The sequence below is a fragment of the Mizuhopecten yessoensis genome, unplaced genomic scaffold (assembly GCF_002113885.1).
Source record: "Mizuhopecten yessoensis strain PY_sf001 unplaced genomic scaffold, ASM211388v2 scaffold9687, whole genome shotgun sequence".
NCBI classification, from domain to species: domain Eukaryota; kingdom Metazoa; phylum Mollusca; class Bivalvia; order Pectinida; family Pectinidae; genus Mizuhopecten; species Mizuhopecten yessoensis.
Window position 1 is genome coordinate 260,876 of NW_018408172.1, and position 7,586 is coordinate 268,461.

General features: G+C 35.7%; 1 protein-coding gene across 1 annotated transcript in view; it reads left to right on the forward strand.

Annotated features, from left to right (window-relative positions):
* Window positions 1–2,010: 2,010 nt before the first annotated feature.
* The window catches only part of LOC110458688 (beta-(1,2)-xylosyltransferase-like), a 21,735-nt gene continuing 16,159 nt past the window's right edge, over window positions 2,011–7,586 (forward strand). Inside the window, exon 1 of the mRNA XM_021510549.1 lies at window positions 2,011–2,093. The gene's annotated coding sequence lies outside the window, so the exon portion shown is untranslated. The remainder of the gene's footprint in view (window positions 2,094–7,586) is intronic.

A 7,586-nucleotide genomic window follows, 5' to 3' on the forward strand; every position in this document is an offset into this window, starting at 1 on the left:
TTAGAACAACTTCTTCTGAAGAACTGGAAGGTATAGAACCTTAATATTTGTCTGGTTATTTCCTGGGAAAGAGCCAAACAAAGTTTGCGAATGAAAATGACCTTGACTTACTTTCAAGGTCACAGCGTACAAATATGTCAAACGATTCAAATTACTTCTGATGAAGAATTAAAAGGAATACATTTATAATATTTGGCTGGTGACTTCCTGGGATAGAGCTCACCAAAGTTTGCGAATGAAAATGACCTCAACCTACTTTAGAGGTCACAGAGGTCAACAACATTTTAAAGGATTTGTTCTTAAGAACTAAAAGAAAGGATTCATTAGATTTGGCTGGTAGCTTTCAGTGGCGGACCCAGGGGTGTTGGCCTAGTTGCCCTGGCAACACCCTTTTTCTGTGTCCAAAAATAATCTGGACTTAGGTTTTTGAAGATTTTCCTCTTTTTCATATGGGATTTTCTTCTAATATCAACCATCCTGTGAACTATGATTTTCTATGGCAAGAAGCAGTTTGAATATCTATATATGCCTAAGGGTGCAGTTGCCCAAACAAGGAATCCACTACTTAACAATAGGGGGGGTTAATCCTGTTTTGTTTATATATTAGTAGGGTCTCCAGTCAGTTCAGTGGTGAAGGCTCAACGGGCTGTCTACCTAATCGTATTGTTCTAATGTCACGGTGTGGTGATCACCCTGTCCGTTGAGAGAGAGGATAAAACCATCTGTTGGAATTAGGTATACATGTACATGTATATGTTAATTGTTATTTCAAAAGTAGAGACCATTTCATGATAGATAAACCTGTATTTTCACCTGTGGTTTCATGTACACATGATCACCAGGAGTGATTTATTATACCTGTTAAAAAATATAAATTTCAAAAAGTTCAAAGACAATAAAGCATCCACCTTAGCATCACGTTATCAGGTGAATAATAACCAATGTTAGCATAAAAGCCTGGCATGTATATATATATATCCTTTTTCACAGGTGTTGCCCTTGTACATATGCATGCATACAAATTCACAATAAAAGACAAACAGGCAAATCATAATTCATATTCATGACAAAATAAATTAATATTTAATTGCAAAAATGCTCGCCTAAACTACATGCACATGAAAGGCGAAAAAAACTACATTTTTACCATTGATTCAGAGAATTTGTTAACACTCGCTCCGCTTTGCCATCATAAAATATAAATACTCTGTTATAAAATATAACCTGGAATAATACCGCAAACTAAGAAAACTATTCTATGCCTTATTCGATCTGTTTGACAATGGAAATAATGTCCGATAAATTCTAGCTTTCTACGCTTGGCAGTGCTTGAACAAGTTTAGTATTACATCTTCAGAAAAAAAAATCCCCTCGCTCTGCTCGGCAGGGAGAGTAGAATTGTCGCAATCTCAGAAATAATGGAGTTCTATATATTATTTGGTGCCAGGAAGTAGTATACATGTACAACCGACATAACATTTTTTTTTTTTTGAGGCTTTTTGAGTTTAAAATTTTGGGCAACACCCAAAATTTATTCCTGGGATTGAAATTTTGTAAGTCCAGTGAACTATTTTATGAAAATTCACTATGGAACATTTTAACAGCTAATGTACAAGCTCAATTTATTTAAAATACACGTAGAAGTTCCGCTTTTTAATTTGGTTCTTTTAATAAGACAGATCAAGGAGTTGGGATTTAGGTGGCCAGTAGCTTCTTTCAGAGGGCTTGTTGAACCTTGAGTGGCAAAAAAGTAGATAAAACGCTCAAACTGCTGCGAAATAACTGCTGGGGTACATGCAACGTTCAATGATCTAAAGACATAACCGTTTACTTAGATATGGACCTTTTAGTCAGTCAGCCAGACCCGATAATGCACTCTCAAAAACCGCAACCTCAAAAGTGCCGAAGGACACGATCTCAAGTTGTGGTGAGCATTTCAGGTTTCTATTTATAGCAACGCTTATACAAATATGAAAGAAAGTCAGAGACGAAACTTCCAGTTTAAGGAAGGTGACACGTACGTGTACTGATGCAACATGTGATATCAGAAGGTGACTACCATACACAGTGTGACATAGCTACCACTGTCAGAGGTATGTATTATCTTAGTTCGATATTTTTAGTGAATGTAATGACCGATTGATTACACTAACTGATCTCCTTCATTGTTGTGTTCTAGTTTGCTTTATTTTTATATTGTTCTTAGTTTTGACTCATATGTCGTTGGTTACCTACTCTTATTGCATTTTTGAGATATAGAAGAGGTTTTGATGGTTGAAATTTGTAGTGAACAGCTTTCATGTTGTTGTAATATGCATACAAGAATACAGGTATATAGTATATACATATTTGGTGCTTTGCACTGCGTCACTTGCTCTTTGTACCTGTTTTTCTTTCTTTCGTTATTATCTAGATAAGCAATAACATACAAACGGTTATAGGACAGGTTTTTTTCGTTCCTATTGCGGTTCATAACACAGGAATTATCAGGAACAGATACATTCAATACCTGTTAATGGTTTCTCGAATAAATACTTTAAAATATTAAGAAACGAAAAAAGATAAAATATACGCCCATTAAAAATGCAATAAACGTGCAACAATATGATAAAATATATGATAGGATGTTATTGATGTTGACGAGAAAAATTTCAACTACAGTTAGATGAATAAAAATAAATGAATAAATATACAACATTTGATATAGCGCCCTATCTAGCTAACATAAGCCACTCTAAAGCGCTTTACAGTACATATATATATGTACAATTTAATACAGTCAATATAATTAGCATATATATTAATCAATACAATATTGAGGAATTCGCAGGAACTGCCTTATCAGGCGCTAACTACTAGTCCTATGCCACCTGGCTAATATCTCCTTATGTGTGTATGCCTGTGTGTGTGCTGGAGATGTATTGTGTTCTGTTTGTAGTGGGACCGTGCTTCCAACGGTATCATTTATAGTGCCACCTCAGTTGAATGCTACAGCACAGATACCGCAACACTCGCCCCAGAACATTTTATACTCCACCTGGGTTGTTTATTCCATGCGTACGGCGACTTCGGGGATCGAACCCCGGCCGCCTGCTTGGAAGGCCGGAGTGCTAACCACTCGACCAATCCGCCCATGAAGTGAGCACAGTATAACACTATGGAATACATGTCATTATAGAATACTTGTATGCAAACAAGAGGAATATTCACATTGCTACTGCATTAATTACGATTGGAAAATACCAAAACCGTATTTTGTATAAAAATCGTAGAGAATTTGGTTAATAACGATATGTATTCACACTCCACTCGTATACCTCTTTCTCTTTCAAGCACAATTATCTGAACATATGCTGGTAGTGATGTCAGGTATCTTTGTGAATTTTGTTTGTGGGATGTTTGCACAGAACACCACGGGAGTTGGAATCCCTAATGTACGTGGTACGTGGAACTAAGATAAAAAGTATAGCTCAATGTGTATGAGTAGTCTGGATGGTTGGGCCAATCCCCACAAACACATCATCCAGCCCCCAGTTTCCTTAAAGTAAGGAAATTCCCCAACCCAACCTTCCCACAAAAACGCTCGACCGGAACTAAGGGAAACTATTAAGTTGAGGAAAATCTTTTGTTCAGCAATGCTATTCCATGAAAAGAAAAACAGATAAAGCTAAATAATCCCCCAGTCAAGGAACGCCCATGAAATTGAGACATATCTCATATGAATATGTGTTATTTTTCTAACAATTCTTTTGTTTATAGTATACATATGAGAGCAAATCTAAGCAGATTGGCCAGTCCCTACCGACGAGGAATTTCTCTAGTCTACATTTTAATTGCATGTAATTGGTATTATTGTTATAAATGCACGGGCCGGGGGAACACTAAATAACACTGTACACTTGGTTAAGTTTAATGTAACTAGCGGTCCGTCGAGGATTCCCTCCAGCATTAGATTGTAGCTGTATTAAAGTTCTTTGTCAGCCATATAATTGACCACTTAGAATTGCCTCGTTTTACTTATCATGACAGGATACCAATGTCGATTTCGTTACTTATTCAAGTTGCCATTCAAATGTTTATGTGGTAACAATTCTTTCTTCAGATGATTCTGTCTTCCCCGAGATGAATCATGTTTCACGAAGATGAACCCCAAGTGAAACACGATTAATATAGGGGAAACAAACATCATGTTTCCTTACCTCAAGGGTCACACATATATAATAGAACAATGCCACAACGATAACGATGGTAAAGCCTACGCGCCTGAGGATTGTTGTCGTCTGCTTCAGTCTCTCGGAACTCGGATGTGATGCCTTTACCTCGGAAATCTGACTAGAGAACTTGGGCGCGTGAGAGAAACACGATGTTTTATTTATCCACCATGTGATCAATACGATCCAATCAGATACGCTGTTATATAAGGGTTTTCTGATACTTAACATATGTATTGGTGTATAGCTAGGTTGCTTATGAGTATCATACGTATCATACTGCAAGTGTTTGGCCCGAGTTCAAAGACTGAGTGACCGAGATCATTGTTACCATGTATACAAAGCTGTGCATTGTAGAAATCTCTGTATACACATAACAGAACAACACATTACAACAGAACAACACATTACAACAGAACAACACCATACAACAGAACAACACCATACAACAGAACAACATAATACAATAGAACAACACTTTACAATAGAACAACACAATACAATAGAACAACACAATACAATAGAACAACACATTACAATAGAACAAAACAATACAATAGAACAACACAATACAAAAGAACAAAATGCAATAAAACACAATACAATAGAACAACACAATACAATAGAACAACACAATACAATAAAACAACACATTACGACAGTACAACACAATAAATATAACAACACAATACAATAGAACAACACCATACAACATAACAATACCATACAACAGAACAACACAATACAATAGAACAAGGCCATACATCAAAACACAATACAATAGACCAACACAATACAATAGAACATGTTCATTGTATACATTTCTTTAATGATATATAACGTTATCACTTTACAAGATCATTGTTAGGGAAAGCTATTTAGAAACGTGTTCTAACAAGCACTGTTGAGTATTTCGTTTTGCTTTAGTGTGAGGTTAACTAAGTAGGTACATGTGTGAAGGAAATCGAATAGGTATTTGTGTAATGACACTCGGATGTCCTGATTTTAATAAAATTGGACACGCAATGTTTATAAATAACGCATTTATTAATATGCTTATGTATCTAATGTAAATAGTGTATATTTGAACAAATGTATGTATGTACTTCACCACAAATCAACAATTAAGTTGGCTTACTATAATTCTTTACATGAATAATTCTGACTTACCCTCAAAGTTAATAGCGTTGAATTCTTACATGGACCATGTGTTTATTAATGATAGTTTTTAACGAAAGCGGATTTCGTTTCGGAAAGGAAGAAATAATTTGTGATAACTTCAGTCCAATCCTTTTGGCACTTATTTGTCAATAAGATCTGTTTAAACTAACTGGGTATTTTTCTCCAAATAAATGACCTTGATCTACTTTCAAGGTCACCGGGATCAAAGACATACCCGTTGCCCGCTTTCTAGAGACAGCTATGTCTTAATTTTTGTCTAGTGTCTCGTATAATATTTGGATGAAGGTCTGTGATTTTGTTCGGAATAGATGACCTTGACCCAAGCACAAGATAACACACGGGTTTAAATGTGTTTAACGCTCAAAACAACGTGTTCTGAAGAAATACATGCCAAGTAGAGCCTGTAGCATGCGCAGACGACGATTGTTTACCTACATGATCACCCGGGTCAAATGTGTTTAAATCCTCAGACGACATCTTTGGAAGATTCCTGAGGTCTAAAATAATGGCATTTGACTTAAATGTAAATCACCCAAATGTTTCGTCACAGAGACCAAATGTGTGAAAAAATAAAGGAATTGTTCCAAGGTATCTCCAGGACAAGAGCCAAATACTTTACCTGTCGTTTGTTCCTGTCAACTTTGTTGCTATTACTAAATATTTCAGTGACCATTCCGCCTTGTTTTGTATGCGGAAAAAAGTAAAGCCAGTTTTCTCCAAAATTAGAGTATGAAGGCTCGACACATGAAAACTACAGTATGGATGACTTGTCCTTATTAGTAGTTAGTTTTTATGTTAGCGCCTGCAAGATTTTATTTTTAAAGAAGTTACCAAACTCAATCCCTACAATAGTATTTGGTTTCATGGTATCTCGGTTGGCTTTATGTAAGATGGAGTCAGTGTTTTGATGGCATCGATTGTCCCTGTTGTAAATTTATAATCGTCTTCCGAAATTGTGTCCAACGCTTTGTAATTACCAAGAGTAACACCAATCTACAAGCAGAAATCTAGGACAGACACCGGTAATTTTGTTTCCATGATTCAATAAAGATCTGCGTACTCCTAATGAAATTTGTTTTTATTTCAGAACACACTTATTATACAAACATCAATCCTGTTTAAGTCGAAACTGTTCTACAGACACTGTTCTCTAGGAATTATTCGACAATCTGAAATGCCATTCGTGGAAAACTCAGTATACTAGAACGACAATGTTAAGGTCTGTGTTCACCATTATATCTTATACAGAAAACGTGTTCTCCTTCGTTAGCCAAAATTATCGTTTCTGCTCTAGATATATTCTAACAAAGCAATCAAATAACAGGCTTCTTGGAACTCTTTATTGGTATCTAGTGTGTTTTTTTTTACAATAATGACAACAAAATAATTTGAAGAAAAAACCCAGGTGAATATATTTCATTTTGATCTTTATATGTATAAACAGATCAGTTCCTCCGGTCCTAAGGTAGTTGTATTGCTTAAGTATATTATACACTGTCAATTCGTTTATACTGTTAATATATCCCAACCATTTATTACGCCCACATTGTATAATACCTCCATACTGTATACTATGTCCACACTGTATAAAACGTCAACAGTGTATAATGTGTTCATACTGTAAAATACGTCAGCATTGTTAAATACGTCAGCATTGTTAAATACGTCAGCATTGTTTCTTATGACCACACTGTTTAATGTGTCAATACTAATGCATCCACACTATAATAAACCTATACCGTTTATACGTCAACAGAGGTTCATTCATCAAACCTAATACGTCCATACTGTTTAATACGTCATAATGTGTCAATACTATTTAATAAAAAATGACTGTTCATACGTCAACACTGTTTGATACGTCCACACAGTCACAGTTTAATAAACCAATATTGTTCGTACGTCAACACTTTTTAATAAACCCGTGCTGTTCTTTCGTCCACAGTCTAATAAACCCATATTGTTCATACGTCAACACTTTTTAATAAGCACGTGCTGTTCTTTCGTCCACAGTTTAATAGACCCATATTGTTCATACGTCTCTTTCGTCCACAGTTTAAAAGACCCATATTGTTCATACGTCAACACCTTTTAATAAGCCCGTGCTGTTCTTTCGTCCACAGTTTAATAGACCCATATTGTTCATACGTCTCTTTCGTCCACAGTTTAATAGACCCATATTGTTCATACGTC